This window comes from Anser anser, assembly GCF_964211835.1.
Source record: "Anser anser genome assembly, chromosome: 6".
NCBI classification, from domain to species: Eukaryota; Metazoa; Chordata; class Aves; order Anseriformes; family Anatidae; genus Anser; species Anser anser.
The window spans coordinates 18933553-18955908 of record NC_139726.1 but is presented as its reverse complement, the minus strand read 5'-3'; the positions used below and the strand labels follow the sequence as shown (position 1 = coordinate 18955908).

Genomic DNA, 22356 nt, shown 5'->3' with positions numbered 1-22356 from the left:
TGTGATTGTGGACAATTTCACTACAGAGAAAAAGAAAAATCAGAATAGACATCAGTGTACTATATTGTTTATAAATGAAATAAATACTCTTCAATGAGGGCAGATAAAAGAACTATTCATACACATTCTAATTAATGTTGTCAATGCAGGAGTTAGAGAATAATCAGAGGGGACTGGCCAGTGTGCAGTTGCAATCAAAAGCAAACAGTCTTATTAGGAAGCATGTGGAAAAGAAAAGGGAGAAATATGAAAGAAATCAGAAATTCATGCATAAAATTGTACTGTCTCGTTTGGATCTCCATGTTCAGACGTAGTTCTTTGGGTTTTGACGTCAATAATGAAAAGAACAGAAGAGGTGTACAATTTAAAGTTTAGTTGAAACATTCCCTTATAGGGAAAGAGAGAAAAGCTTTAGCTGTTGACTGAGTACAAAAGAGATATAGGAAAAGATGTGGAAAAAGTATGCACTCTAAGTACATGTCTCTTTTAGGTCATCTTTTCTGTTGCATACTTATTTACAAGCATGTTCTTTCTTAATAGGAAGGGAATATTCAATTAAAATCAGTGATAGAATATTTTAAAAAAGAGAAACTATCTGTAAAAAATAAAATATAACAGTGAATCTCATTGCCACTATTAAGAAAGGAATATTTATTTACATGTATAACAGTTTATAATGGAAGGGAAGACAGTGGGAACAAAGACTTTAGGATTTAAAACACAAAATTTATAGGTTGATTTTTGGAGGAATTTTCCCTAGAAGTCAGGTTTATGCATTTCGCACTTCTCCCTCAGCCTATATAGGAGGTGTCATGGTGGATGAATATGTACTGAAAGTGTTCTTCAGTAGGAAATACTAGTGAACATATGTGGACAGCTAGATTTCTTTATTATGTAGTGGTTCAGAAAGTTTTCTATATTATGGAGTGTAGTTTTTTATACTTTTTTTTTCCCATACTTGCCATTCTGCCAGTACTCTGGACTTAAAATGAACTAATGGACAGGACCCCTCATTTTCCTCAATTCATTGGCTATAAAAGTGCTGGAGGATTGCTTTGTTGTTGTGAAGTCTATCACAGACTCGCAAAGAGAAGAAAAACGAGAAAATATTACCCTGCCAACAGAGTCAAAAAAAGATCATTTTAAAGCAGAAACAGTGGTTGATGTGCATTTATGCCAGTGCTTGATGTCATCAGTATAAGTGCTTTCCTTCTGGATAACTGCATCCCTGCTATACAACTAAATCACTGTTTTGCTCATAGGACAGAAAAGAAAGATTAACAGCCTGCGTGGTGTGCAGTGTCAAACTGCCTTTGGTATAGAAACAACGTGTTACCCTCTAGTTTATCCATTGCTTGGGTGGGGCTTTCAAGCACGAATATCATATATTTGGACTGTGATGTGGTTCAGAATGTGATGCATGGAGTGGAAGAAAGGAAAAAGTGGGGGAAAAAGTGGAAAAATGGGGCAATTTTAAAAAGAAAAGAAAATGAAAAGGCATATGTTAGGCTGTGATATTCCTAACCTTCCTTATCATCACAGTTTGTTATACCAGCGAATCATGAAAGTTCTGCATACAAACATCAATACCTTAACCTGATATTTCCAGCTCTCTCCAGACCAACTGCAGCAGTTGGCTTCACTTGTTCCTGTAAGAAAACAACCTTCATGGAGAATGAAATTCTTCTGGAATTGTGTCGTAGCTCTCTAGTAAGACAAAGTCTAGGAGTCATGGGACCTGTCCTGGAAGAGGGAAAACTGGCTCAGGTGTCAGACTGCTTTCAGACTGAATGTCTGCAAACACATACACAGTACAAATTGACAACAATGTAGGATAGTAAAAGAAGAAGTTTACCCCAAGTCCCCTTTTTCCAACAAGTCTGATTTTGTGTATGTTGCCTATGAGGATTTTTGCAGGATTTATTTTAAAGTAGTGTTTCCTTTCTAAGAGTGATGGTTACTTGAGTTCAGCTTGCACGTGGAATTAGGGCAGTTGACACATTCATTTGTTTTACTTTTTATCACTGACTTTGTCTCTTTTCCTTTAGATTCTCAAAACAAAACAACAACAACAAAAAATCCCTAAAACAGACAAAGAAATCATCTGTTTTCTAATCAGCCTCTATCCTGTAAGAGCTGGAGAAAAGAGAAAAGATTATTTTTACTTCTATATTTAAGGTATTTGGAGTTCCTTGGTTAGTGTGAAGCTTAGAAATATCCTCTGAAGTATGTCTATCCTAGCTGGATATACATATTCAAGAAATGGATACTGGGCCAGATCCCCAGCATGAAGTCAAAAGAGCTCTGTTAATGTAGGCTAGGTAAGGATTTGGCATAGAAAAATATATGAGTATACAAGTGCCATAGCTCACCGGGTGTTATTACAAAAAGTCTGTCTCTTGCTGGCATTGACTTTCAAAAACAAGCTGTGCTTAGCACCTCTGAGTTTATAAAGATCACACAGCAACCTACATGCTATCAAAGCTTCAGGAACAAATAAATAAGCGGCTTATCTCTCAAGGTCTTTCCCCCCTGATTTTATTATAAGTGACAATAGAGCCATAGTTGTAAAGCAGCATAAGATCTTCAACCCAAATATGTGCTGTATATATATATATATTTTTTTTACGTTTTCTGAATCCGTTGTTGGATGATTTTCCTCATCAGTTGGTAATATTTTTTACTTTTTTTTTAGATCTGTCAGAGCTTTTAAATTAACTCTCACTTTTGTTCTACAAAAGGCATGCAGCATTTTTCACACATTTGCTTCAGGAGAAAGGAACATCTATTGGGGCACACGCATGGCTTAAAAAAATTCATTTTTTTGGAAGTCTATCTTTGTGCTGTAGTCTTTGCAGAACTATCTGCATTTATACAGAAAATTTGGGGAAACTCCACTGCATTTTGACCTTTGAAGCAGATGTCCTGAATAAGCAAAAATTTAGTAATTTCCCTTGTCCCTTGAGAAACATAATGAAAAACTGAAGGCAAAAATTTGCCCACTTTCTGAGGTAGGTGTGTAAAATTTCACATAGCAAAGTTGACAACAAAATAAGATTTCTTAACTTCTTTTCTACTGTCATTCTTCATCAGCTGTAAAACAATAACAATCACACTCTTGCTCTAATTCTCCCACTCCAGTAAAATCCATCTGTAAAACTGATGGGGATGACTGAGCAGAAACAACAGGCAGCCAGGCCTTTTCAGCAGGAGGGAATCATTATAAATATGAATCACACGAACTAATATAAGCAAAAAGACTACCTTGCTCCAGGATTTAACTCAGCCTCCGCTACCTAGTGTCAGAGTCCTCTCTTTCAGCTGCAGCCCTTCAAGAAATCTTTCTCTTTGTGAGTGGTGGAGTAGGCTGTGCCTTTGCCTCCTGCCATGCGGTGCCAGACAACCCTAACATACAGTCAGCAAAGGCACAGGCTTGAATGAATTGTGTTGGAAAAGCTGATTGGAAAAATCTTTTTTTGCCTGTTTAATTCCTTTGTGTTCTGTGTTCAAATGTGAAGCAGAAAATTCATGATCTGTATTTAAGCTATTAGTGATGTGGTTAGGCCATAATTAAGTGTAAGTCATCATGGTATTTTTTATTTTTCTTCTGTTTTCCTGCTGACCTATGTCATCTTTTCCCTCTGTAACCCAAGCATATCTGGTAGCTTTCCCCAGTGGCCCTGGCCTGCAGTAGCATCAGGGGCTGCCTCTGCTCCAGCAGCATCCATTGCAGGGCTCCAGTGGGAGGTCTCACAGGAGCCCCTGCCGTCAGGCTGTTCCCTACTCCTTAGCTCAGCACATAATCAAATGGTGCATAGCCACACACTGACTGCGTGCCACGTATTTCCTCCTGCCATGTCATTACTCATTAGTGTCTGGAACCTCTGCCGCTGGCTTCTGCAAATGAATGCAAGGGTCCTAGGTGAGTTAAAATAAATAAAACCTCTTGCTGGCCTGCGAATGGACTATTGCCTGCCACCTAAGGAGGGAAGGAATCCGTCATTACCTCAGGCAGAGAAGAGGGGCTACAGTTACTCACCTGAAGTAGACTACTTATTGTCCTATCCCTGGGCTGAGTCAAATCGTACATATGTTCACCAGATGGTGGATTCCCATAGTTGTTATTCTGCAGGCTACAAGAACATGAGGGACACAAAAAAATCCTCAGCCTGAGTCTTGATAACTTTGCCCTCAAATCTACTCACATGTTAATTGAAATATATTAGCACAGTGGTACATAAAAATTTGAAATATGCTATCCCAGTAATAATCATGTATTATTAGTCTTCTTGCCAAACATTTATTTATTCTACCTGAGTATCTCAGAGAGGACAAAATCACTCCTAAATGAAATACACTAGATCACTGATAGTTAGGGCTGCCTCACCAAAATATGGAGTCCACAAACAACTTTTCCCTTCAGCTACCACTCCACACCTGATCAATCCATAGATCCTTGACACATTTTTCAATTTTAAAAGGTACTTTTAACAGACAGAGTGTTAAGCTTATCTCAAATTACAAATTTATGAAAAAGTAACAAAGTCTCTAGCTTTAAGATGAAATGTGTTTATGACACTGTGGTCATATGATGCTGGACCTGACAGAGTTTTGTATCTTCACTACTGACCTTGAAAACTCAGCCACAGCAAATCTGTGGAGGACACTGTGAGCAGTGGGCATAGCCCAGGCAGTAGAGCCTTAGTTCAGCTAAACTGAGGGCCTGAGAGACTGGACTAAAAGAAACATCAAAACCTTCAACAAGGGCAAATGCAAGGTTCTGGGGTAAAGCAAGGTTGTGTCAGCATGAGCTGGAAACCTACTGGATGCATAACATCCCTGGGAATATGGTGAAAGCCAACTGTACGCACTAATTGTAAATAACACAAACTGTACCCATGACTATAATGTTATGTGGCTAGTAGATGGATTTAGAGTATTATCACCCTCTACCTGGCACAGGTTGGGCATTACCTGAAATACTAGGTCCAGTTTCGGGTTGCCCTTGTGCAAGAAGAATACTGGGAAATTAGAGATGATCCAGTGCGGGACTCCCAGGAAGCAAAGGGCTGTTGTGCTTGACCTAAGAGGAGAGGCTGAGGTGGCTGGACTTGACCAGGCCAGCAAAAGAGGGGAAGCCAGAGGCATCCTACAACTAGGGAGAGACAACAGGGGAGAGCCAAACTCTTCTTAGTGATGGCAGATGGTTAAAGTAGGGACATTTGGTTGAAACTTTTGCCACTACGATGGTATCACAGTGATGGTCCTGGTTATCTACAGAGGATGGGCACTTTCCAATCATGGAGGTTTTTGAAACTTGGCTTGTTCCGGGGTTGCTGGTACGTCTGCTTGGGCCAGGAAGTTGGATTAAATGACTGCCAGAGATCCATCCCTGTGACTCTGGCTGTTTTTCAAGTTACAGCTATTTAACCTGTTTGAGAATATTTCTCCTATTATCCTGTGAGAGTAGCCTTGTGTAAAGCTGTGGTTTCTGCTTCATATGCTCAAGCGTCCTCACACAGACAAACAAACCTAAGAACTTTTGTCATAACAAAGCTAAGGGGGAAGCTGATCTGCAAACATACAGCATTGTCTGAAAAAACTCCAATCTATGGAGAAAGTATACAAAGTCACAATTTTTGACCTGTGGATACCAGATATTTCATTTCTTTCTCTTGAATGTTGTAGTTCACATCAGTGTCAGCATTATCATACTTGTTTCCTTTAGGAAGCTTGCTACCTGGCTTTGTCATTCTTACAAACAAAAAGATCTCTCCATGCTAACACTTTGCTATTTGAATATGGAGTTAAATTGTTGAAAGATTTAACACTGTTGTGAAGAATGCTAGAAAGTTGTTTAAAATCATGGGAGTGTTTCTCATTGAAGCACATTAAAAGTTCTCACTGAGCAATTAAAAGGAGTCAAAAACCCCAAAAAGCTGTTCGGTTTATTCCATAGTTATGGCTCAAACACTGGAACTTTTATCATTTCCAGTTGCAGATATTTTGCTTTTGGAAGTTGAGTACAATTTTAAAGCTGTCTGATGTTTTCTTTTGCTGTGCCAACTGTTGAAAAGCAGTCTGGTCTCGTAAACATGCCAGTACGAATGAAAGAGTGCTATAGTGTTAGTCTCATGGGATCTCACAGTAAAAGGGATGGAAAACTCATCCTTGAAATTCAGCAATCAGGAAACATGCAACCACATGGAATTTTATAGCTCCGACTACTTGCAGTGATTTTACTATAGCTTTAACTTTTGATGCAGAGATATTAAAACCACCTTGTACAGGTGTGAAAATACCTCACTTTTCTGGAAGGTAATAAATATCATGTTAATCAGTGGTCAGTCTCTTTGTGATATGGCAGAGCCACACTGTTATGACAAATGGCTTTAAACAAGTTCAGCACTATAATTACAGAAAAGGTTACATTGTTCTACAATTATCATTTTAATCAATCTTGCAGGATAATCATCCTGCCGAAAAATCTGTTTCTCAATACCAATTTCATTATCTAGGTGATTCTCATCACTAATCATTAGAGTGTGATTCACTATATTCTTAACAACTCCTGTTTTAACTTTAAATGGGTGATTAGACTCAATATACAGGATATTACCTGCACTATAGTCTTTATAATACATTCTCCTTCTCAACTGTCAGACCATCTCTCCACTAATAAATGTATAAAAGCATTTCTTATTAACATCCTTTTCCATAGTAAATCATATTCAAATGAACATTACTAATTAAAGAGGAGGGAGAACAGTTCTTTCCCTGACGCGCCATCCTTCCAAACATTGCATGGGAAGGCACAGGGCAAAACCAAGAAACTCCAGGCTGCCCTGTAGGGTGGACATAGCTGAAGTGAGAAGTGTGAAGGTCATAGTTACTCTTGGCCTTTGAGCTTGCACAGGGTCCTTAGATCTTCCAGCATAAAAGCAAGTAAGTTTTTTTATAGATATAGGACTACGTTTTCTTCTGTTGTGAGGTCTGACAAAATATTAAGGTTTGGCAGAAGTCTGTGTTTGGAATTTGAGGCTTCTGGGGACTCTTGTTGCATGCATTACTCACTTATACAAATCATTCAGCCTCTGGCTTTGTTTTGGACACCTGTAAAACACATATTTTTTGACCTCTTGGCTAATGAGGGCTTAAATATTTGTATTAAATGAGAGTAAGGAATTTATGTTAGTAGTTTAAATTTTTAAAGATCACCTTTGCATTTTGCATTTAATACTGAGGTCTCTAGTATCATAGCGTGCCAAATAAATGCTGCCTAGGCTAAACTTGGGCATCAGCTTCCGATGGACCCCACCTAGCGATGCAGAAAGGGATTGCAACTTTCTACTTAAAAACAACTCCTAGTTGCTTGGGAAGATAGGACTTCTGACAGCATATTTAAATTTGCATATACACATCAGAAAAAAAAATATGGCATAGGTTTTGGTGGTTTTCTTTCTTTATTTTTTTTTCTTTGTTCAAGTGCTTGAGGTGCTTCCCTAAGAAAAGTAACCAGAGAGTGTTTGATTACACTGCTTAATTGTGAAGTTCAAATTTCCTTGTAAACTCTCCAGTTCTGGCTGTTTAACAGAGACAGGATTCAGTCCTATCCAGAGCCTGTTTAACTCTGACCATGACAAGGTCCCTGTTGTGAGGGTAAACTGACTTTGGAGATGATTGCTTCTTGACATTTTGCCTGCCACTTTTGTGTGTAGATTTATGTACTATACATTTTCATTGAGCATTTAACCCTGAATCTTTATATGAGCCTGCCATAAACCACATGCCTATCATCCAGGAAATGCTTGGCAACACTTTTCCTAGACGGTAGTCATTTAAATGTGAAGATGAATTAATTGTGCTGAATTTCTAATATCCTGGGAAATAATTTCTGTCAGCTGTAAAAAGAGATTTAATTAATCTGTAATTTTTAAGTAATAATTTTCTTATTCATTCAAAATAATTCGTTACTGTGTTTAGGTATTTTTTTATTTCTTTCCCTCTTTGTTTTTGATACTATCACAGTGATCTATAGAACGGAAATGTGAAAAATAATCATCAGAAATGGTTTAATCAAATAAGTCTTATTGATGTTGGTTGGCTGAAGCTTTGCTAATATACTTACTACCTGTGAGAACAATGAGTGTATGTTTTCATTTAAAGCTGGACTCTGCCCAGTTGCTACTAAAACAGACAAAGGTTTGTGGAGAGAGAAAAAAACCGCTCTGTCACAATGACTTATACAAGCTTAAGCAGCAGACTTCCTAAACTAAGACTTATCACTTCAGGGTTATTTCCATGTGACCTGTGGAGGATGCCCATGAATAGCAGGAGAAGACATGCCGTTTTCTCTGCTGTAGGGCTGAGCCTCTCAGTGCAAGACTAGAAGGCAGTCCTGGGTGTTGTGAAGTAATCATTAAGTTACACGCTTGTCATTTCTTGTACATTCACTCAGAACTAATGCACATCACTTTTTCCAATTATAATCATTCCACCATTTAACAAGCACAAAAGGCCTTAGATTCCAATTTGCCACTGATGCTTCACTCTCACTTGCTTATTTCTTGGCATTTAGGTCAGGCTAGGTTGTGCACAGCTCCAATAATGGGGTATATTCACCCTTCATACAGCAAATGTACAAATGATGATGGCTACAACAGCTGGTCTCACAATGTGGGAAAAGATCATTTCCACTGGTATGGTAATTTCTCTATTCATAGTTTTTCTTCCAGTTATTGTAAATACGTTTTATTTTGGGGGTTTCTTATTGCTGAAGCCAGACAGAAAGCACATGATGATATAGCAAATACTGTCCTCGCCACACTTCCTTGCTGGCTAAATCAAGGTTTCTCTAGCAAGCATGTCGCACTTCATTTAGCTTCTCAAATCTTTCCACAGCTGAAAACAAACAAAAAGCCCCCAAACAAAACATGAAGCTGAAAAAAATCCCACAAAAACAAACCACCAAATCACAGCTGCTGAAATCTCTAGTCTTTAATCTTAGTTAGCCTCTCACTAATGACAAGTAACTGTAATGTGGGATCAACCAAGGCGATGTGTTAATAAACAAACTTTGGCTACACAGTAGCCAAGAATTAGAGGAGTCTAGCACAGCATGCAAAATACATTTTCTCTTCTTTCTACTGAAAATCACCTACTTCTGCTAGATTGCTTTACAAATTCTGAGCTCACATCCACTTATCTTTGTGAGAGCATTCAGTAGGAAGGGGAAACAAGGGCGTTTTCACTCCTTTTGTTCTGCTGCAGTGCTGCCCTTGCCTCCCATGTGCTCAAGCATCAGAGGAGTCCAGGTCTGCTGGTGGTGAAACAGCCAGTCCTGGCCCAGTGATGAACCAGGGCTCACAGCTGCTATTTAGGGGGAGTAAGCCTGCCTGCCTTCCCAGGCACAAATTTTGGAGAGTCTAAGAGGAACAGTGCAGGCTGCCTTCTGATTCTTGAAGGTACATTGCTGCTGCCAGACCACCACTGTCTAATGCCAGGTGAACACGTATGGCCCCTTTTTGACATGTATAAAAAGAGTAATTTCATTTATCACTTATTCTCTCATTAGTGATTTCCGGGAATAAACAACACAAAATGAGTAACAGTGCCTAAATGGAACTGAGGGACACTCTCAGCAGAAATGTATGGATACTGCCTCTGCTCTTATACACAGTAGAGGGTGGACCAGTTTCATGATCATTCACATTTTCATAAAGTCAGAATAAGGTGGTTCAACCTTTGCCTGTGGTGTCAGCTGTGGCATTGGAACTGCTGCGGTTGCTCAGTGCACTTGGGGTCCCCCTGCGATGGATCCCCTGGGTACAGCCTGATCTCAGATCTGACTCCACTGGCAGCAGGGTACAAACCAATTTGGCAGAATACTACGTTCTTAGATTTTTATTTATTTATTTATTTGTTTGTTTATTTTTATCACAGATGGATGATGGAAAAGTGATTCTAGCCCACCAAAGTGTTAGGCTCTTTCCATGTCTACTCAACTGTTTTTCACTGAATCGTTGATGCCCTGTGTTAGTTATCACCGCAAGGCTCCTCTAAACCTCCGGATGCAATTGAATTCTGCTTGTGTTCCGTCCTTTGACATAAGACTGTGAGCCTGTGGTTGTATGTTGGTATCAAAAGAGGAGATTCTCTCCGGACCTGCTGGCTGCATGGATTTAGGACAAATAACGTAGAGTCAGCAGAGATAAATTTAGGGCAATAGTGCATTTGAAAACCATGCACTGTTTGATGTTCATACACTGTCAAGTCTCAAGTCTCAGGCTTCTCTGCCTTGATCTTTTAAACTCTAAATGGAATAAGTGACACTTACTCAATGTGTCTGGGGAAGTATTTAAAGTTTTAAGTGCTTTGAATTAAAAAAAAATAAAAATAAAAAATTTAATAATGATGATACTTTCTAATTCAGTAACATAACACAAAGAAATACTGCAGTTTCCAATCTAGTAGATAATCTAGCTCCTTTTAAAACATACTACCTCTTGTTTTGAACTCAAGGTAATATGTAATTTATTGGGATTCTGAGAAATTTTCTGCTTAGAATTTTGGGAAACAAGTCAAAAAAAGTATTTCTTTTAGCTTCTTGTATAGATTCTTAGTTCAGTATAGATGAATACTATTACAGTAATAATGAGGTAGTGATACAATTACTATATAAATTAGTATGTATTTATCAATTTAGAATTTATGGATTCATTATGTTCTACGTATAGGATGGGGGTGAACTGCATAACAGAAGTTGGATTGCAGGAAACCCTTTGTCTAGATCTCTAAAGACTCAGGGATTTCTTGATAAAAGATTTGTGATTGAATTCCTCAAATGCCAAATTCTTATGGGGGCTGCGTTAGAAGCTTTCAAAACTCTCTGGAATTTTTCATTTCTAGGTAGTCTCTAAATTTAGAAAAAAAAAATAATTTAAACACTTTTTTCTAAATTCAAATTTATATCATGGATTAGAGGATTATTACTATTTAATCCCACGCTAAATGGATTGACTATCTTGAAAAATTTTTCTTGGATCTGGAATAAGAATACTTTATATAGCTTGACAACAATAAATAAACCTTCTCAGAGTAAAGTTCTTCCACTGAAGATGCTCTCTAATAATTACATAACCTACTGCTAATGCAACACTTCTGATAATGAGGAAATTGCCAATATTGCTTGCTAAATTAATGTTTGCTGTTGAATTATACCAAATGCATGTGTTCAAAAATCGTTTTACGAAAAAAAATTTTGTAAATTAATATATTTGAGGTTTTTTTTTTATTGCTTTTGAATTATCTGACTACATTCAAGTCAAATTTGTGAGGACAGAAAACTTTTAAATCAAGGATGTTATTTCTTGTATGGGGTGGGGTGTAAATATGCAGTCTTGGCTCAGCTAGCTGGATGTATCAGATTTTATTACAGAAATCAAAATAGATTTGTGATAACTGGCAACATTTAAGATATGTATGTTTTTCTGCACAGAGACATTATTCAATAGTTGGTATTCTTTTCATTGGCTGAGTAGTGACTGCTATGCATCGCTCTACGTAACAATGATGAGCGTTTTCAGGAAGTGTGCTAGTTACTGTTTTGGGGCTCTTTTTACAAAAAAAAAAGGAAATATGATATTTTCTTTCATTCTTTAAAACTAAATCTAGCATTGTCTCTTTAAATATTAGAATTTAAAAAGAAACAAATTAATTTTTTTGTATAGTTAAGTGAAATTGCAATGATTTTTTTTCCTGATATAATTAAAAAATTTCTGTGACTGCTATTCTGGAATGAGTATTTATAGAAAGGAGAATGTGCTGCTTGAGAACTGCATAACTCAGATGCACAAGACATTCTCCTCTGAAACAGCCTCTATCAAATTTCTATTCTCCCAATGTCTTATTGAGGGAAGTCTCTTTACTGAAGTTGTTGCTCTACTAAGGAAGATGTTTAAATACTAAATATACTTTAAAATAGATAATGTATTTTTCAGATTCATTTAGTATTTCTCATATTATTTTATGTCCTGTTTCACAATATCCTTTCTCAATTTGCTTTCTCAGAGCTTGGAGTCTCTGAAAAATACTTGGATAAGCTAGACGGTGCACAAACTTTTCTCTCAAACTTAATTTTAAGACATAATTGAATTGTTATCCACACAGTATTTTCCTCTCTGATTGCAAGAAAAAACAGTCTGTCTCTGTAGATAATAAATGATGGAGATGCAAACTGTGTAATGGAATTTCACATATACCTCATGCAGTCTGAAAGACGAGAATCCTCTAGATAATACGTGATTGCTTCACAAGCAGTGCTACATGCTCCCCTAAGCTTTGCCCACTACTAAGTACAGGACCATGAGTGTCATTTTTTTCTGAATTGCCAATAAAATCTGTTTGAATCCACCCAGTGAATTATGCTAAGACATCTTAAGGAAATACAGTGAAAATGTGGTGGCCCCTTCCCTTCCCTTCCCTTCCCTTCCCTTCCCTTCCCTTCCCTTCCCTTCCCTTCCCTTCCCTTCCCTTCCCTTCCCTTCCCTTCCCTTCCCTTCCCTTCCCTTCCCTTCCCTTCCCTTCCCTTCCCTTCCCTTCCCTTCCCTTCCCTTCCCTTCCCTTCCCTTCCCTTCCCTTCCCTTCCCTTCCCTTCCCTTCCCTTCCCTTCCCTTCCCTTCCCTTCCCTTCCCTTCCCTTCCCTTCCCTTCCCTTCCCTTCCCTTCCCTTCCCTTCCCTTCCCTTCCCTTCCCTTCCCTTCCCTTCCCTTCCCTTCCCTTCCCTTCCCTTCCCTTCCCTTCCCTTCCCTTCCCTTCCCTTCCCTTCCCCCTTTATTTTAATGCAAATTTCTGAAGCTTTCGTGGTATGTACATTGTGAAATTAGTTATTGTTTTGCTGTTAATATTTATATTTTCATACTTTGAATATTCATTTGCATTAAAAAAAAAAAAAACACCTTCCTAAATTTTGGTTGTAAATGAGGGGAAAACAGGAAGCAGATAAGATCAAAATTAATTCTATAGCATAGGTGAAATTAAATCCCTACCTATTTTAGTATTTCTCTTTTTATTATTCTTGTAATGAGGAAACCTAGTAACCAGATTATGTACTGTTTTCTCAGAAAACCTGGTCATATCACCAAAATTAGTAAGAACAACTTCAATTTTTCCAGTGAAAATTATCTTCAGTTCAAGAACCAGAATTTGTCCCATAAATAACTTCTATACATTAAAGATATAAAATAACATATTACAGTATATATTTATACAATTAAAAAGTTATATATATAGAATCTGGTCAAGAGATCATGGACACTATTATTAAGAAAAGATCTATGAGATATTTCGTTATGATAAGGGTTAGAACCTTGGTCTTTGGTTTTGTGACAACACCTTTGCGCAACACCATTCTGTCAGATGCGAATGCACTATGGACTCTGAAGACAAAAATGCCTCATACTTTCTTACCAACTCCACATTTCTCTGAGGTTTTTCTTTGGAGCTTTCCCATCATGTACTTACTTGGCCTGATGCAACTCTTCTAGTGAGTGAGTTAACTATGAATGACAAAAAATACTTTTATCTAAGGCACGTTAGATAAAATTAGATCACAGGCATATTTTGTCTCTAACATCTCTTAGCAGTTAGTAATGAACAAATTGATTCAGATAAATATCTCTATCCATAATATTTATATGGGCTTAAACAAGAACATGAATTTTGAAAAGTCTGACAAATCTTTAAAACATTCATGCATTTCCAGCAGGGAGTCAAGAATCAACATATAATATAATAATTAAAATAATGTAATATCACATCTTTGCCAAAACCACTTATGTAAAGGGAATTGTTTTCTTGCAAAATGGCTAAATTAGAATTCTAATCCTTCAGATGCTCAGAGGAGCAATTTTTCACATGCTGACTAATCCCATTGGATCTGGTCAAACTACTCATGTGCATGTGCTTGGTGTTCCCAAAGAATCTGAAATTTTTTACATTTTCTGGTTACTGTCTGATACTTTTTCACAAATAGTGATCGTACTGCTTTGATTTAGTCAGTATCTTTTTGTCTTTCTGTTAGATTTTCTAGTCAGACTCATCAAACGGTGCCAGAGTTATTACACAAAAAGTAAAAAACTGTTAATTTGCCATCTCCTTTATCTTCTCTGTATATATGTACACACCAGCTTAGGCCTTTGTCCACATGCTTTTAAACAGCTGCTTTAAACTTGACTAAGGAGAAGCAGAAGTGAGATAATACCATAGTGCTCTCAGTCTTCATGTAAATCTTGACCAGTTACAGTGTGGTGCTGGTGGGCTCCTTTATTGGTCAGCACTAATAATGGACAAAACTTTGCCTAGCCTTTAGGACACATAAAATGCTATTTTAGTGTTTCAGAATCTAAAATATTCAGTCCTCCTTCAAACTCTTCCTCTTCTGATTGTTCAGTTTCCAAGAGCTTTCTGGCAGAGGCAATTTCTCCTAGTAGAGTTGTGTAGTTTTGTCCCTTCTGACATCCCAGCTGGGGAGCTTTCAGGAAATCATATAGCACTGGCAAGTATGCTTTTGCCTCCTCCTATGTTCTTTCCTTTCAAAGTTTGTTTTGAGTGAAGTAGACGCAGAACACAATCCTTTTTCAGAGTGTGTTAGGGAAACACAGAGGCAAGAATACCTCTGCAAATCCCATGGAGTTGATGTTGCCATCAGAAGTGAGGAAGAATCTTTCCTGAAGGAACGACAGGGAGGCAGGGCCCATGAGAAGCTCTTTTATTACAGACACTCTCTGGGATTGAGTCTTTAAACAGCCAGTCAACTAGATTCTCCACTAAACCTTCAAATCTGGAAAGCTCTTCTTCCCATTTGTTGAGATGCCACTTTCTTGGATGAATGCCTGTAGCCATATGGCATTGAATTAACACAGATTTTCACTGAATTAACACAGATTTTCAAATTTCATATGTTTTGATATCAGCACTGTTAGCAAAGTAGAAAGTGCAAATGTTTAACATATAAACTCCTTAAAGGAATTTATAAATTTCAGTAATGAATGCTGATTCTTAAACAAAACAATCAGCTATTGTTTGGTTCCATCGCTGTAGTTTCCCTAATGTGTCTGCTGTCACCGAATAGAAGGAAATCATCTCTGTTGCTGTGCTTTGTATTTATATCAGAAAATCATAAAAAAACTCAGGCTGGGGAAGACCTCAGGAGGTCCTCTTGTCCAACCTCCTGCTCAAAGGGGAAGCAACAATGGCTGTGGGGCTTCTTCCAGGAACAGAGGTTCCATGCCTTCTCTGGGAACCCTGTTCTAGGTCACCCTTGATTCTCATTCTCCCGCATCACCCTCAGTGAGGAGCTGGCTCTGTATGTGCAGTACAGGCCACTGGCACAGGGCCTCTGCTGTGAGGTGCCCCCAAAGCCACCTCCTCCCCAGGCTGAATAAGCCCCGGACCCTCAGCCTCTCATTACAGACCAAGTGCCCTGCATCCTGAGCTGTCTCGGTGGCCTCCGCTGGACTCCCCCAGGTTGGCTGACATCTTTTGGCACTGGAGAGCCGAAGCTGGGTGTACTGTTCTGGTGTGCCCTGATGAGTTCTGAGGGGCAATCGCTGTCTTGACCCATTGGTTGAGCTCCTGATGGTAGCAGCCCAGGGTGCTGCCTGCCTAGGAGAAGCAAAGGCATAACTTCAGTTCCCCAGAACTGTTCAGATTCCTTTTTGACAATGTTTCAGAGCCTCAGTTTAGCCAAGTGATTTATGTGAGTGAAATAGCTGGATATTTGAAAGGATCTATTGATGCAAGTGGAAATTTTTACTGTGAGCTTCTGTGGATTTAAAACTCACCTTTAATCTATTTTTACTATGAGTTTTTATTTATGATAATTGACCATCTATTTGTGTGGGCTGACAGATATATCTCATTATTTTTTTAAAAAAGGTACTTGTCTTAAATGTATAATATTCTATCAGGCTACCCTAGATGTATCATGTGATCAAATATGGCCTTTACACCTTTTGATGAAATGTATGTTTGTTCTGCATTGTGATATCAGTCTAAAGGTGTCACTTCCCTTGAGGAGCAAGCAATTATCTGTAGGTAACTCATATTTTATCGCTACCTATGACAAGAATCCAGCGGCAAATCTCTGGTCACTGGCACATGATCTTTTATTTCCTAACAAACTGTGCCTCTGTGCTGCACTGTGCCTTAACAGTTTTAAATAAGATCCTGACATCCGTGTCATTGTGCTGCATTGTATCTTCACAGGAAATTATTTTTTTATTAATTTAAACGCACAATTTTTCATCAAATGACAAGCATACATTAGGGCTCTCCATTTTAACCAAGGTACTGAAGGCTATTTCAATTTGACTACAGCAGTTTTCTGCCAAATGGCTACTCTAAGTTATATTGTGCACATTACCCACCAGAAAGCACAGAGTTGATGAGAGTGCACTGTCAGCTACACCACACATCGATATGGAGGTTATTTGATTTGAAATTGGATTCTAGCCTTTCTTGATCTGTTGTATAAATGGAGAAGCATGTGTTGAGGAAATTCGCACAAAGTTTATGAAGAATGTGACATACTTTTTTTTCTTTTCTTTTTTTTTTTTTTAATTTATTCTTGGAGTTTGTTTTTTGCTTTGCTAAGATTTCAGTTCTAGGTCTAATCTCTCTGATAAATATTCAGAGATAAAGCATAAGATTTTCTACAAGGAAAGAAAACTTGCAGAAAAAAATTCAGTGCATGTATTTCTGCTCTGATATTAGTCAGTTGTAGGTTGCACACTTTTGTCACAGGATGTCTTTTTGACCCTTCTTTAAACATTTAAGACTTAGTTCGGTAGTTCATCCAGTATGATGAGATATGTTTCTTAAGTACAGTGTCTTCAAAAGTACTCTAAATATATAATATTCTCTGAGAGACATGTCAGTCATTGTCAAGATAAAAATAGTTTAAATGCTAAGTTCCTTGTAAACTGTGTCCTTGTCTTAGCGGCCTGTTCAGAGACTTAGTGTATGTGTGACACTTAAACATACTTGAAAAATAAATGGAGGTATACGATTTCATTACAGGGCAGATGGAAGTGTAGATATTATGATTCTGCTGGGGGGGGGAAGAACTTGCTGTGCAACTTGCATGCATATCGCCAGCATGTGCGTGGCCCTAAGGGCAGCACACAGAACTTCACAGAAAACATATTAAATGGGCATGAGGGAAACATCCTTTGACCTACATAAAAGAGCCTTTGTGTAGATCTCATGAGCAAAAGTTCGTATTTTCAAACAGATAAAGATGTGCAGTTTCTTTGGAATCAAAGGTAGATTGGCAATACTTTTCAGGAAATGGCAAAATCATTGTAAGTGTGTTTGGTATTCACTGCAAAACATTTATCATTGTGAAAGGTTTTGGCATCAAGGAGGCTGTAAGATGTGATCCCACATGAATCCCATTGTAATTTAGCATTAATTGATGTTCATCTGTTGTAAAGTGCTGCTACTGAGTTAAAAGGAAACAGAATGGAGAAGGAGAACACAGTGCCCTGACAAGTCCTTTGCAGCCTGACCATGTGATAGATTCAGAGGTAACTGTAAAGTGATTAGCTCAAGTCTGTGGGTTTGCCAACGAATGAGGAACATTATATTGGGGGGGTGTCTTGCAAAACTTGGCATCTGGGGTGAAATTAGCTGTATCGTTCAGAGCATTTATGAAGCTCTTTTGTGAGTACCACATCCATCTTTTGAGAATGAGATGAAATTTGGCTTTTGGAAAGCATTCTGAACAAAAGGGGTGTTCTGAAATGTACCAAGTAATATGTTCTGAACCTGAAATACCATGCCTTCATTTGGAGGATCAGAAGGATAGTTCTCACCAATAGAAAGCACCTCCTGGGTTTGTTAAGAACAACAGAAACACTTTAATATTGTAAAATGGAATATTTTGCTGTTTAGTGTTGTGTATTGTAAAATTTTTGTTTTGCAAGAAAATCAGAGGCAGTGAGACATGAATAAGATTTTTTTTACACAAACATCTTTCACCTGTCTATGATTCAAGAAATTTCAGTCTCTACTGTGCTGCTGTATTAAAATGCATTCATCAGATATGTTAGAAATAGCAGGAATTACACTTCAGTTTTATCTAAAATGTTTTCCTGCTATGCATTGTTTAGCTGTGATGGCTGAATTTTTTGTATCCTTCACAAAATTGAAACTTTCAAGTTAGCTTGCATGCTAATGAGATGGAAATAATTCTTTAGTGGGGAAGCTTGTTAGAAGATTTCTCACAATAACATAAAATAATATGCAATTTTCACTCATGTATTTCACTTACTCTGCTAACTATTGAGAATTTTTCACTGTTGAGTTTTTTTCTTGATTTTCACATATGTGTTTGAAAAATTCATGCACTTCCCTCTAAGTACCCTGCCTCTTATTATTATAATTTTATAGCAGTAGCACGCATAGGCCATGGACTCTTTGAGTTAAGCACTTTACAAACATATAACAAAGACAGTCACTGCACTGGAAAACCTACTGTGTAAGTCTACAGTTTACACTTGTACACAAAGGATGGATAAAACAGGGATAATATATGGGAACAATGAAACAGTGCTCGCCATTATGAAGAACAGTGGTCAAGGCAATGTAGCTGCTTATCGTCAGGCACTGTGGCAGGAGAGTCGTAGGATGGGGATGTGGAGGGGGACTGGTGGCTCTGGGAAAATCCCAAGGAGCCTCCCCTCCCCCCTTTTTCTTGCTTTAGGTTGTTTTTACACTGTTTTAGTATCATCTGGAGCACAAGTTAAACAAGAACTGTGTTCTGGTTAAACAGCCATCCTGCAGCACGGTTATACTTTGACCCAAGGCACAGTGCCGGCTAGGTTTTCACCCTAGCTTGAGAACAGCCCCTCGGAAGAAGTGGGTGCATTGCACTTTGCATTGCCTACTGCTGCCTAGTGCAATAATTTAGTAAAGGGAGACACATTTGCAAGTAGGGCAAGAGATGAGTGGTGGTCGCAGCAAAATCATCCCCTGCTCCAGCTCTGAATTCGGTTCCAGAATGTGTCCAGCCTAGGACAGTCAGCTCTGTGACAGAAGCTGTGACCAATATCTCCCTTGTTGTGATCTTGCCTTTTTCATTACAGTGTCATGTATTATATGGCAGTGGGCAATTCAGCGCAGGAGATGAGACTTCAGTGAGCTATAATGCACACAAAAAAAGTGTGACAAATTGCAATGACAAGGTTGCATTTGTACTACGAGGTACAGTCGGTTGTGATATGATGTAGTGGAATGAAATAATCCTTTCTTGGACAATGCTGGCTGTGGTATGTTACGTGCTGCCAAGAGCTAGGGTTACAAATACAGCTCGCCATCAGAAAACTATTTCACAGAGAATCAGAACAGCCCCTCTCTAATGAATGCATATGTTGTAATAAGATAATAGTTAATAATGCTGCTGTTGCATCAGGAGTCTGTAAATTCAGCTTCACTGCATTTTGGATCTGAAAAGATTAGAAATCTATTCCCATGTTCATTTTATACTGCCAAAAGGCTGCCAAAGAACCTCAGTGCCATGAAGTGGGCATGCTGTCTGGTTTGTAATACGTGAATATGCATTATTATCTGGCTTCTGCTGCTTGAGCTGTAACCTGCTCAAATAATTTATTGTTGTATTGTCCCAGAGCTTGCTATGAAGATGTAAGTTCCTGTATTACCTTGCATCTGGGTATTTGCAAAACTAAAAGAAGTTCATGTCAGAATTGAACTTTGCTATGTGAGTAGTGTATGTTCAAACATGGCAAGTATTTCTGAAGACAAAATGATTTTTAGTTTATGTGCTTTTGTCTTCTTACCAAGATTTTAAGGAGCTCCACAGTTACTTACGGATGTAGCATGGTATTGGGAAATTTCCCATCAGTGTCTCTCTCTTTTTTTTTTTCTTTCACCTTTTCCCTTTTCTCTTCTCCTTTTCCTCTTTATGGGAAGGAGCTTTGTGTGATGACTTAAAAACGCCATGCTTATGTTTAAAAAAAAAGTAAGCAGAAGGAATATTTCTTCAAAATTCTTCCATTATTACAAAATGTCTGTTTCAGTCTTGACTGCTATTTAAAATTATGTACATGCCTGAAAACAAAACAAAACAAAAAACTCACAAAGAAAGCAATCTTTCCTTCTCTTTTACTGAATTGTGTTCAAAACTTGTCTCGGATTCAGTGGAGAAATATGCAAAAGGTACTTATATACATTAGGTTATTTCTCTGAAGGTTTTTCTCTCCCTAACCAGCCTCCTTTGTTGATGAAACAATGAAGTCTTTAGATATAAATATGGTGATTATGTTTTTTATTCCTGAAGAAGCTGAAGGGAACTCAAGCGACACATTACTGGTCGTTTTCTAGACAGAGCAGCTCACTGGATGTCCTCTGATTTGCAAGAGAATGCAGATAAAAACAGAAATAGATTTTTTTTCTGTGTTATAAAGGCTTCTTATTTCATTTTATAATATCCAAATTCTATATTAGATAACTTAAACATAAGATATATCTAAATACAAACATCTTTTATATGGACGTATAATAATAAAGAAGAAAGAGCCCAGGCATGCCCCCAAAATGAAATTTAAATCACGTAAATTCAACAGAAAGGAAATATTGTCAATAGAACATCTACCTAAATCATCCTTCTGAGGATTAAAATATCACCATAACATTTACAAGGAAAATCTGAGACAACCTTGAAGCTAGTATGATCCCAGTCTTCCTTGCCCTCTCTCCTCCCTTCCCTCCCCTGTTGCTGGGTTCTCCTCTCCCTGTGAAGGGTCAGTAGGTTTCTCTCTCCCTTTTTTTAAACACAGCTGTAATTTTTTTTTGTTTGTTTTTGAAACTGGTTTTAAAGAAGACATTTCCTTGGTGCAATTGCAATTTTTAACAACAACTGCTAAACTCTTTGTAGCAGATCTCCACTGGCGTAGAACTAAAATCTGGAAGTAATCAGCAACCACTGAACATCAGAAATTCTTCAAAAAACATTTAAACACAGCTGGAGTCTGCTGGTAGTTGGTATAGGATTCAGGTACCTAATCCCTTGAGGTTAGTTGCCATCCCCCATCTTCCTTGTCTTATATGTGGAACTAAAAAGCCCCAGGGTGTTGATGGTTGTAAAGAAACTGCAGCATCTGACACCTGCTGGGAGCAATAAATAAAGAGCTCTGCTGCCCGTGTCAGCCTATGCTTCCTCCTGCCTGCTGCACTGCTGCTGGTGCTGGGTGCAGGAAGGAGAGGGGAGCACTACCTGTTTAGCCATGTAAACAAATCTGATAAGTAACAGAAATCACTGCTGAAAAGCCAGCAGTTTTTGACACATGTGCTTGACCTGTAATACAAGCAAGTCTGCTTAAGAAGTAAACAAAATTGTAACTTCACTTCAAAGAAATATAGTTGTAATTATCTTAGAGATTACATGGCTCTGAGAGTGCGTCTGTATCCTGCTTCATTCACTTTGCAGCATTTTTTCCCCTTTTTTTGGATTGTTTCTGATTTCCTTGCAATAGGTAGTTAGCCTGCATAATCTCTCTGGTTTGGATTATCTCATCTGTTCATACAGTTCATGAGTAACAAATTAAGGACATCCATCATTTTGCTCTGAAACGAACTTGTGTTTTTACTATATAAAGAAACAAGCAAAAAAGCCTCCCTCTCAACACCACTACTAAACATGTTTTCTCTCTCACCTCCTATACATGCAAACAGTGCTATGTGTCTAGGTGAACCGAGAGACTAGTAGCGTGGCTGGGAATTGGCAGCATGAGGAGTGAGCTTGGTTCCCTTGCACCCAGTCTGCGAGGATGCTCAAGTGCTGTAGATGGGCTTGGGCTGCTGAAGGAAAGGAGGGGACTGCTTTTCAGTGGTCTCCTGTAGCCCACTCTGAGACTCTTAGCTGTATTTATTCTAGAGGGGTCCTTTAAGGAGAAGAAGTGATGAGAAAGCATGCTACTGTGGGGATAAAACTTTAGAATTTAAATATTGGTACAGATATCTGTTAAAATATAGTTACAGTCAATTAGATGCAGCAAAAAGAATTCTATTCTTTACCCTGGCCCCTTCTGACCTCAGTAATCATTTTTCTCATCTGTTTAGGACATATGCAATTAAAGTGGTTTTGTTTGTTTGTTTGTTTGTTTGTTTCCACAAAAAAAAAGGTAGCCCTGCATATGTTGCAGTCAAATTTTAAAATTTGTGGGTAAATCTGAAAACTGTGGGGTTAAATGGTTTTGAGTTCTCTTGATGACTTGTTGTGATGATCCTTTGCACAGGAGTAAATTTTACTAGTAGAGAATAATGCTGAAGAACTGCA

At 38.1% G+C, this 22356-nt stretch overlaps 1 protein-coding gene across 1 annotated transcript in view; it reads left to right on the top strand.

Annotated features, from left to right (window-relative positions):
* The window catches only part of FIGN (fidgetin, microtubule severing factor), a 387517-nt gene that overhangs the window by 125958 nt on the left and 239203 nt on the right, over nt 1–22356 (top strand). The gene's annotated exons all lie outside the window — the stretch shown is intronic.